The sequence below is a fragment of the Hevea brasiliensis genome, chromosome 17 (genome assembly GCF_030052815.1).
Source record: "Hevea brasiliensis isolate MT/VB/25A 57/8 chromosome 17, ASM3005281v1, whole genome shotgun sequence".
NCBI lineage: Eukaryota > Viridiplantae > Streptophyta > Magnoliopsida > Malpighiales > Euphorbiaceae > Hevea > Hevea brasiliensis.
This window is the reverse complement of record NC_079509.1, coordinates 18,745,589-18,757,814: the sequence shown is the minus strand read 5'-3', so window position 1 is coordinate 18,757,814 and position 12,226 is coordinate 18,745,589.

The following is a 12,226-nucleotide window of genomic DNA, read 5'->3' as shown; positions in this document are numbered from 1 at the left end:
TGTCTAAAGTGTTGGGAAGAGTCTAATAGGAGTCACATGCGGAGAATAGGGTCCATATTCGTCATGTATTGTCATCTTTGCTTCTAGTTTCTGCTTTATATAATGGTGTGTAAATATGAGTCTATAGAGCTGTGTAACATGCAGTTTTGAAATTTTGTGGGCTAAAATTGTTGAATTTCAGGAAAATGCGTAGAAGCAGAAGAGTTGCCACTGCACCAGAACCAGATATGCCTGATAAGGTGTCGGCACAGGATGAGACGCCTGCCCGGAGGAGGCAGGGAAGGAGGCCTAGAGCTGCTCAAGTAGAGGAGCAGCCACCACCAGTTTAGGAACAGTCTTTTGTGGCCCCGGGTCCCATGGACTCAATGGCAGCTACTCTAGCTGGTTTGCAGAGAACCATCGATATGATGGCATAGTATATGGTCCACCCTCCCCAACAGCAGCAGTCCACCGCACCAAGAGGGGAACCTTACAGATAAATAATTAATTTCAAGAAGTTGGTGCTGAGTACTTAAGATGTGTCAAACGATGCCTATCGGTTTTTGGATTCCTGCAAACAGGTAGGGATGGAGTTGCAGTTAATTGATAGGAGACTAATAGAGTGTGTGTAGCATGTCATGGGGCCTATGCCTAGGCAATAGATGAATGACTATATATTACCTTGGATGGAAGGTTTGTCATGGACTCAGTTTGTGGAACTGTTTATCAACAGGTTTGTGCCAAAAAGTTTCAGAGATCAAAAGCAGTGGGCCTTTGAGGCCTTAAGATAAAATAGCAGGTTTGTAGATGAATATGCTACAGAATTTCTGGAACTGAGCAGGTATGCCCCTACAGCAGTGGCTACAGAAAGTATGAAGGTAAAAAGGTTCCTAAAGGGGCTGGACAGGAGGTATGCAAACCTGGCCATGATGTCTGATCAGTCTTTTGATATGGTAGTTGATCGAGCCCGACAGATTGAGATTAGCTATACAGGAGATGACAGCGGAAGGGCAAAGAAAAATAGAGCAGAGGGTTCTTCAGGTGTTCCCCACATGGGTACTACGGATAGCGGAGGCCAAAGTCATTACAGAGGAAGAAATAGGAACAAGAAGAGTGGTTTTAAACACAAATCTCAAGGATTCAGACCAGGGTATAGATCCAGCAATGGTCACAATTCGGGATACAGTAGTTCTGGGTCTGGTTCAGGATCCTCCCTTGCACCTTGCGCACAGTGTGGAAGAGGACATTTAGGACCTTGTATGATGGGTTCAGGAGTATGTTTCAGGTGTGGCCAATAAGGTCACTTTGCTAGAGAATGCCCTGTGTTCAGCGAGCCACAGATGGGGTCACAGGTTCTGTTGCAAATGTTCCTCGTCAGTTGTATCCTGGTGCTTCCAGCATGGTAGGCAATCAGTTCAGTGGCCAACAGGGCCCAGGACAAGGAGGACATGGATTTGGAGGCAGATCAGGAGGTAGAAGTCAGTATCAGGATTCTGCAACGCAGGGTAGGGCTCAAGCTTGAGTTTTCACTCTGACCCACCAGGATGCTCAGGCTTCCAATGCAGTTGTCGCAGGTATTCTTCTAGTCTGTTCTTATGAAGCTCGTGTTTTAATTGATCCGGGTGCTACACACTCATTTGTCTCCCCAGTGTTTGCCATGAGATTGGGTAAGAACCCTACAACTTTAGAATTCCCTTTATCTGTAGCTACCCACTTAGTGACAACATAGATATAGATATGGTTTTTCCGGGTAGCCCAGTAGTAATGGATGGAAGAATCCTCCCAGCAGACTCGGTTCCTCTACCAGTAATGGATTTCGATGTAATTTTGGGAATGGATTGGTTGGCAACTCATTATGCCACTTTAGACTGCAGGAACAAAAAGGTGTATTTCCACATACCTGCTGTGGAAGAGTTTAGTTTCATGGTGATAGGAGCGTGGCTCCATATAATTTTGTGTCAGCAATTAGTGCTAGAAAAATATTGAGGCGTGGATGTCAAGGGTATTTGGCATTGGTAAGAGATACATCTGTAGTAGGTATCAACATGGAAAATGTTCCTGTTGTCAGAGAATTCATAGATGTCTTCCCTGAGGAGCTTCCAAGGTTGCCACCAGAAAGGGAAATAGAGTTCTACATTGATGTTGTGCCGGGTATAAACCCCATATCAATGCCGCCTTACAAGATGGCACCAGCAGAATTGAAAGAGCTAAAGGAGCAACTACAGGAGCTTTTGGATAAGGGTTTCATACGTCCGAGTACTTCACCTTGGGGCGCTCCTGTTCTATTTGTGAGAAAGAAAGATGGGGCATTGAGGTTGTGTATTGACTATAGACAGCTAAACAAGGTGACTGTGAAGAACAAGTATCCACTTCCTCGGATCAATGATCTGTTTCATTAGCTCCAAGGGGCTAGATTCTTTTCCAAAATAGACCTACGATCAGGCTACCATCAGTTGAGAATCAGAAATGAGGATGTGTCCAAAACAGCATTCAGGACAAGATATGGTCATTATGAGTTCTTGGTGGTGTCTTTTGGACTCACTAATGCACTAGCAACCTTCATTGACTTGATGAACAGGGTGTTTAGGCCATTCCTGGACCTTTTGTTATCGTATTCATAGATGACATTTTGGTATACTCTCAGACCACGGAAGAACACGTGTGGCATTTGAGGATGATGTTGCAGACTTTGAGGGAGCACCAGCTATATGCCAAATTTTCAAAATGTGAATTTTGGCTAGAAAGCATCTCATTCTTGGGACACGTGGTTTTTAGTGAAGGCATTCAAGTGGATCCCAAGAAAATTGAGGCTGTAACTGATTGGCTTAGGCCTACAACAGTCACTGAGGTGCAAAATTTTTTGGGCCTAGCTGGCTACTATAAGCGTTTTGTGCAGGATTTTTCCAGGATAGCAGCTCCCCTAACTAAGTTAACTCGGAAGAATGTTCTATTCATTTGGATAGATGATTGTGAGGAGAGTTTCCAGAAGCTTAAGGAATGTCTTACCACCGCCCCAGTGTTGACACTACTGACGAGTGGTGAAGGATATACCACATACTGTGATACCTCCAGAGTTGGCCTAGGGTGTGTTTTGATGCAAAATGGAAAAGTAGTGGCTTATGCTTCAAGGTAGTTAAAGAGGCATGAACAGAACTACCCCACCCATGATTTGGAAATGGCGGCTATAGTCTTTGCACTAAAGATTTGGAGACATTACCTGTATGGTGAAGTGTACGAGATATACACCGACCACAAGAGTTTGAAGTACATCTTCCAACAGAGGGATTTAAAGTTGAGACAGAGGAGATGGATGGAGCTTCTGAAGGACTATGATTGTACCATCCAGTACCACCCTGGGAAGGCTAATGTAGTAGTAGATGCTTTGAGTAGAAAATCTTCTAGTAGCTTGGCGCACATATCAGTGGAGAAGAGACCGTTGATTCAGGAAGTACATTAGTTGATGGATCAAGGTCTGATCATAGATTTTTCAGATCAGGGGGTATTGTTGGCCCATTTTTCAGTGAGGCCAGACTTACGAGATAGAGTCAGAGTTTCCCAGCACAGAGACCAACAATTGATGAAGATCATAGAAAGAGTACAGCAAGATGAAGGTGGTGAGTTTGGATTTGCCAATGATTGCGCCCTTATGCAAGGTTGTAGGATATGTGTGCCCGACGTGGACAATCTCAGAAATAAAATCATGTGAGAGGCACACTATACACTATACAATGTCCACCCAGGCTCCACCAAGATGTACCATGATGTGAAAGATAGCTACTGGTGGAATAGCATGAAGAGAGACATAGCAGACTTTGTGTCCAAGTGCTTGACTTATCAGAAGGTGAACTTTGAACACCAGAGGCCATCAGGGAAGCTGCAAGAGCTCCCTATCCTAGAATGGAAGTGGGAAATGATTACTATGGATTTTGTGACTGGGTTGTCTCGTACCACGCAAGGATATGATTCGATATACGTAATTATAGACCGTCTGACTAAATCAACTCATTTCTTGCCTGTGAAGACCACATATTCTATTGCACAGTATGCTCAGCTCTATATTCGAGAAATAGTCAGATTGCATGGAGTTCCTGCTTCTATAATATCTGATAGGGGGCCCCAGTTCACTTCTCGATTTTAGAGAAAGTTACAGGAAGCACTTGGCATACAGTTAAACTTTAGTACCGCTTTCCACCCTCAGACAGATGGGCAGTCCAAAAAGACAATCCAAACACTAGAAGACATGCTTCGCATGTGTGTTTTGGATTTTGGAGGTCAATGGGATGATCAGCTACCCTTGGTGGAGTTTGCCTACAACAACAGTTATCATTCCAGCATAGGGATGGCACCCTATGAGGCGCTATATGGCAGAAAGTGTAGGTCTCCTTTGTGTTGGACGAAAAAGGGAGAAGCGAGGATGCTTGATATAGACCTAATGCAGTACACTTCAGAGATAGTTTCTTTAATCAGGGAATGATTGAAAACAGCTTTCAGTAGGCAGAAGAGTTATACAGATCCCAGACGGAGGGATGTAGAGTTTACAGTAGGGGATTACGTATTCCTGAAGGTTTCTCTGATGAAGAAAGTCATGAGATTTAAAAAGAAGGGCAAGTTGGCACCTCGATATATTGGACCTTTAAAGGTTACTGATAGAGTTGGAATGGTTGCCTATCGGTTGGAATTACCACCCAACATTTCTCATGTTCATTTTGTATTCCACATCTCCATGCTCAGGAAATAAATACCTGATCTTTCTCATGTACTATAGCCGAATGTAGTAGAGCTAAAAGAAGACTAGACGTTTGAGGAGCAACCTGTAGCCATAGTGGACTACCAAGTGAAGCAGCTAAGATCAAAACAGATCCCTATGGTTAAGGTTTTGCGGAGGAGCCAGTAAGTAGAAGAGTGCACCTGGGAGTCAGAGCGGGACATGCGTAGCAAGTACACTTATCTATTCAATGTGTAATTTTGTACTTTATTCTGCCTTATGTAAAATTCGAGGACGAATTTTCTTTAAGGGGAGAAGAATGTAACACCCCTAATTTTTAAATTTACTATTTTGTGGGTAAATATTAATATTTTATTTTATTTAAATTTTAGAAAATTATTTGAAATTTTTCAAATTTTAGAAATCGGGTTCGGTTTTCTGAAATTATAAAACTTTGATAATTTTTTAAAAATTAATTTAAAGACCATGTGGCAAAACTAAAAATATATTTAGACTCTACGAATTTTTTTGAGTTTTCTAAAATTTTTTCAGAATTTTTAGGCCTCGTTTTCAATCTCAAGGCAGAGTAAAAATTCAAACTTTTGTATCTTGAATCGGACCGGTTAAATCTGATCAGACCGGATCAGACCGGTCCAATCAGACCAGCCTTTTCTTTTTCTTCTTCTTTCTCCCTCGCATGCGCCTGATGTCCCTCCTTCCCCTCCCATTTTCCCTCTCCTCTCACCTCCCCTCGCAGGCCAGCTGCCACCTTAGCCTCCCCACCTTGCTAGTGCGCCGCCCCAACCCTTCCCCACCACCGGCCTATGCTCCAGGCCGCCGGAAACAACGCGCGAAATCCTCCCCTGCACCCCTATACCGTTTCAGCTTTCCAGCCAAAATCCGACTAATCCAACCACTGATCGGATCGGGTCTTGTGACAAACTTCATCTACACCTCGAGAGCTTTCCATAAACACTAAGAACACCAAAATCCATCGAGCAGTTTGCCCAATTTTTGTCAGGGAAGTTTTAGCCCATTTCGATTTTTGGGCTAGATTTCTCGCAAACCATGAACCCCATGAGAAAACCGAGAGTACCAGAGCGCTCCACTCGTCGAGAGCTTCGCGATAATATAATTTCAAAATTTTCAGTCACCGTTTTTCAGTGGATCCTATGAAACTTCGTAGTATTTTTTGAGCACTAAATGAGCTCTAAAAATTCCTTAAAAATTATATACTAACCCCCATGTTGTGGGATTTGTGTAGGTACCTTCAATTCACGAAAATTCAATGGTTGCCCAGGTCTGTAAATTTCGGGCTAGACAGACAGGCTATCGAAAAAGTCTCGGAATTGAGTTGAGATTTTGGCTATCCCATCGTTGTCAGATGTTCCGAGCTCGTTCCCGAGGTCGGAATCGGCATAGGTAAACCCAAACCTTACTTTTTCTTAATTGTCTAGTGCTTGAATTAGATTAGAAATCCATAAAATATTCATGGTAGCTCAGAAATTTATGATTCCTTTTGCATTAGCTTAGTAATATTGCTAAGAATCGCGGGACAAAGTTTTAGAAATTTTAGAGCTCATTTGGTTAGTTTTTGCAATAGGGTCAATTATAAAGGCTAAACTATAATTTTACGTATTGTGATTGATGACTATTTGGATGGGCTCAGGAGGGGCTGTGTGATGTGATTGAGTTGTAGGTGTATGGTATGTAGATATAGAAGTGCGTTTTAAGTCATTTTGCAAGTTGGGTAGGTCCTAGGTATAGGGGAGACTCTGCCAGATTTTTAGTATGACTTAGGACATCTTTGGTCTTTTCTCAGTTTGTATTGAGTAAAATATATTAAATAATTGTAATAAAATTATCAGGTGATCTAGGACAGCCTTTCTCCCCCGCCCAGCCGCCACAGTGACTTCGTTTGAGTTTGTGAGTAAAATATTAATTTTAATTATAATTTCAATATTATTATATGTTCAGGCATGCTCATGCATCACTTATATGTATATATCTATGTAGTTAAACATTAGGCACGTTTTATATTGCATTCTTAATTGATGAATTGCCATGGATGTTGTTTGTGGTAATTTAGAGAAGTGTTCGTGCGTTGACGTGCGTGTGATATGGTACTGGATATGGACAGGAAGGGTAGACACGGCTTGAGATATTCGCTGGAACCCGCTCCTTCGGGGTAGACACGGCTTGAGATTTTCGCTGGGACCCCGTATTTGGTTTATTAAGCGAAAGTCCGGCTTGAGATCTTCGCTGGCAGAGGTTGGATTAAGAGGGCTGTATAGGGGATCAGCTCCCATATATGTATTGTTTGACATTATCGGGTGTGTGCATGCTCCAAATTGCCTTTTTTGATATGATTTGTATGAAAATTATGACGATGTTGTATTTCACTTCATATGATGCATTAGCTTTAGATAGCTATAGAGATTATGGTTAGAATTGATATTTTACTCTCTGAGTCGAACACTTACTCTTGTTCACTTTATTTTTCTAGGATACATGAGATTTCTTGTTGAGTTCTAACCTGCCTCTTTCCCTCGCAGGTCGTCTATTAATGTCTGTAATGTTTGTGTAATTCTGTTAACTCCTAGCATTCCGCATGTGTTAGAAATATTTATTTGATTGGGTTTGTAATGTAATTGTCATGTTAGACTTGTAAACTTATTAAATGCATGTATGGTTGGATTGGATGAGGGAGCTGAGCTCCCAGTTATTTTCATGACATTTGATTATGTGGAGGGTGAGCTGAGCTCCCCAAATGATTATATATTGTGTTTACAAGTCGGGCGAGTCAAAAACTCCCCATTAAATGGTCCATTTTATAGCCGAACTTTGTCCGGTTGAATTCTTGAAATTGGGCCCAAATGGGCCTTAGAGTTTGATTGAGGAATAGTTAGGCTTACTACGGGCCTCAGGGGCTTTAGGTTGGCCCAGGTCCTAGTGCTAGTCCGGCCCATAGGTTGGGTCATGACAAACAACCACATGCACGCACCTATCTTTTCAATTCGTCTGGTAATATCAGAAAATGACAGTGTACATGTGCTGTGTGGAGAATCAAAATTGCACATCCAACTAGTAAAAATGCAACCTTCTCAATCTGTCAAATTGTTGATCTTCGAGATCTCACATCGATTATAAATAGATATATGTACAGGCTTATAAAGATTCACTTGCTTTAATAAAATTGACAAGGTTATCTTAGAGAATGTGTCCCTTTTCTAAATTTATTTATGCATATTTATGTTCGGTAAAAAAATATTTAAAAAAAATCAATTTTGTAAAAATAGATATAAATTTATTTTTAATAATAATAATAATAATAATAATAATAATAATAATAATAATAATAATCTATTTTTCGCTGACTTATAAATAGGCATTTTCATCATGTATGGCTTTGATTAGATGGATACTTTTTTGATTCTTCTAACAACTCCAACGAACTTTTCAATAGGTAGTAAAAAAAAAAAAAAAACGAAGAAAAGACAATCTCGAATTATTGTCAAACATTTGTTGCAATTGCTTCTCAATTTGCTTATATAAAAGATGATAAAAGATTTGTGGAATCTTATAATATAAGTGATTTGTATTTAATTAGATTTATGTATTTAATAGGTGAATTTTATTATATATCTTATATTTAGAAATGATAACAGATAGAGTATCCGAACCCGATTAATATTATCAAAACCTAAACTCATCCCAAGCCCTATTAAAATTTATTATTAACTATCCAAATTTATCCTAAACCCAATTATTATTATCCATAAAATAAAAATAGAACTTATTTAATTTTATATATTTTAATTAATAATTTATATAAAATTATTTTGATTAATAATTTCATAAAATATTTAATTCCATTTTATTTAAAATAGAATGTATAAAAATTTATAAATATTATTATAAAAATATATATTTTATATTTAATTAAGTATTTATATAAACGTGTTCGAATAACAGAGACCTAGCATATAAAATCTAAACCGACCTGTTATGAATATTAATTTTCAAATTTAAACTTATTTCAAACCCAATTATATAATACTCAAATCCGTTTTATTAGAATTCAGCCAAATTGGATACCTACAAAATCCGATCTATTGACATCCTTACTTATATTTTAGATCATAATAGAAAAAACTCTTAATATTATGTGTAAAAATTAATTTATAATACCTTCCACTTCAATTAAAAGAAATATATAGTTAATAAGAATATTAGTATATAATTTCTTGAATAATAAGGGGAACTTATTGCTATCAGAAAATTGTGATGGACAGCTTATATAATCCATCCAGCAAAATCCAACTATACATGTAATTAAGAGCTAAAATATACATGAGGTGAACTAGCAAATAATGCAATTATCTATCAAAACTCTATTGATTAATTATTAAAAAATGATTTAAGCTTCTTAGCTGGTCTAATGGTTAAAAATATTCATCTAAATTAAATTTATCATGAACTCAAAAATATATAAAATTTATAATAAAACGAGTTTATTTTAAAAAAATTCACCGCTCACATGACAAATTAACTCTAAGTATCCATTCCCTCAATCTTTCTATTAAAAAAAAAAAGAAATGATTTAAACTTGGCAGCTGAGCTCCACTTCCACGTGTTAATTAGCATGGCCAACCCACGAGAGGTTGATGAGTGAATTATAAGTTACTTATTATTTAATAAAATATTTTAGGCTGTATAGATTATTATGTGAGTCAGAGCTAACTCATTATATTATTTCACTAACTTTTATAATAAGTAAATACATAAAACGTTTTCGAAAAAAAAAAAAAGGAAAAGTACAAAAAACGTGCTTGATAACTACACGTGCTTAGTTATTATTATATTTATAATAATTTATGGTGAATTATTAATTGATACAGTTAACTAAAAACGATCACCTGTACAAACAATTGAATAAAATGGTATCACACAGCTTTTAATCTTAATAATTAAACTAAAAAGCTGAAAATTCTTTTTAAAAAATAATTAAAATTGAATCAATAAATCAGAAACTTAAATTAAAAACTAAATTAAATCAATTCAATTTAATTTTTTTTCATTAAAACCGTTGTAATGTACTGTCCTACCTTATCTATTTTCTTTAATGGAAGAAATACAAATATCTCATTCATATGTACCCTACCTGTTCGTATGTGTGTGTATATATATATATACCTACCATCATCTTTCTTGGCAGATATTCTGGCCAAGAATTAATGGGTCACTGAAAACAAATGCGACTATGATTAGGAGCCCTGGCCCTATTAATTTTTTTTTTTTTTTTTTTATCGCATAGAAAGTCGTTGCAAGAAAAAAGGCCTGGACCCGAAAGATTCAAAAAGGAATCCAGAAAACAGAACACAACATAAATCCAGACCCATGAGTTCACTTGGCTAAGAAACCCATAAAACATGCAGTTAAAATCGCGCTTAAAAGGTCAAGTCCTACTAAAAAGGCCTTATTGGCCAGCCCAGTTAAAGACCCAAAATCAAAATAGGAATAACAAAAGTTTTTAAATCTAATTCGCTCCGCTCTAAATCTGATCAATTTTTTTTTTACCTTATTTTATGCAGAATAGAGATGAAAAGATCTTCTATTTGCTCTGAATCCACGTAACTTTCTTGTACAGTAATATATTATTATTTTTTATTTAAAAAATTTTATTTTTATATATTTATATATTTACATATGGTAATTTTAGTAAAAAAATAATAAATATATAGTTAAAACAATATCTAAAATTTATATTTCTAATTATATTTTATTTTTAATAAATAAAATTATAGTATATGCTAACAAATTAAAATGAAAAAAATAAAAAGAAAACTTATTGTAGAAAACCACTCCCTCCACGTAAGTCCCTGCCTCAACCATGAACTCTTGTGGGGTGGAGATGGGAGGAGCGATCCCCCGTCTCGACTCACCCAATTACCATTCCTAAATAAAACCTTAGTTATTGGAGTCGCTTCGACCTGCTGGAGAAGAAACAGGTAAAGGAGAGAGCGTCGCCTTCCACTACCCTAACCTAACAAAATCAACCGAAGAAGATGAAGCAACACTAATCGGCCACTGAGAAATAAAAAATGGCCATAGCCTACATAGACGAGATTTCCCTTCGTAGAACACTTTCCAATTGACGAGCAAGTCAAAAGGGCCTAAGAACAAGACCTTAGAGCCATGTGAACCAAAGAAATTGAACTCAGGGGAATCCACAATATTAATTGAGGATTGAATATCGAGATGATGATACCAAAAATATCCTCAAGAGATACCACGCACTTAAAAACCATAACCCATCAATTCCAAGAAGCACTATGCTTTAAATTTGAAAGAGACACTTAAGCCTCCAACCCAATATTCTAACCCTGTATTTAAAGAAAAACTAGCAAACAGAACACACACAGCAAAACAAACCGCAAGTGGATCGAAGGGAATCCTCAAGTATCAGCACCAAAATCACTACCAAAAACCATAAAAATCTTTTTTATACACACCATCCTATAGGGCAGTGTGCTTTTATATATATATATATATATATAATCACAATTTTACTAAATCTAAAAATATGAATTGAATACAATGTTTGAAAGAAAACTCATTATATCACCTAACTGCAATTGACCCTCTAGAATTTGAGTGCCACTATCATGATACTATATATTAAAAATATTCATTAACACAATTTTAATACAAATTTACTACTATAAGGTATTTTTAAAAATACATAATATGCTTAACATGATTTAATTTAACAGCTAAAAATATATTATTTACTCGGCAGGTGTTAAGTTCGAGTCTCCATTCTTTTAACCTCCTCATTAAAAAATACGTAACAATCTCGATTCAAATTTACTACTACAATGAATACTTCCAAACATGCAAAACGAATTAGCTACATGTTCAATTGAACCTATCTTCTAAGGCCAAGTAGACATCAATTATTTTCATAATGTCCATTACCCAATTTAGTTCCCTTCAGGTATTATTATTATCATTCTATTTGTGAAAAGATTGGTGAATGAATTGATTTAACATGAAAGAAATAATTTTGCATCAAGGAATTCTTATATGAATAGGATTCATCATTTGATCCTGGCAACCTAATAAAGGGAGAGGGGTCCTGGGTCCATACCATATGTGCTGGGCCTGCTGGCTGTCCTGAAACAAACTCATTAGCGACAACAAATATGCCCTAAAAAGACTAATGCTCTGCTGCAGAAAAAACATTAAATATTAGTTCAAAAGAGAACAAAGAAATACATCAAATCTTTCACAAAGCAATACGCCACTTTAATAACCTTGATCACAGGCAGCAACACATGGGTTTGTTGCTATATAAATTGTATTTTATCACCAATTTTCTGTTCAACATTATTTTAATGGATCTTTTCCTTGTGGTCATCATGATTCCAAGCACTTCACCTTCACATATTATAACCTACATTTTGGATTACCTTAGCTATAATAGTTCAGTGAACATATATAACACATACCCTCTAAGAGAATTGAAGCCTAAGAACA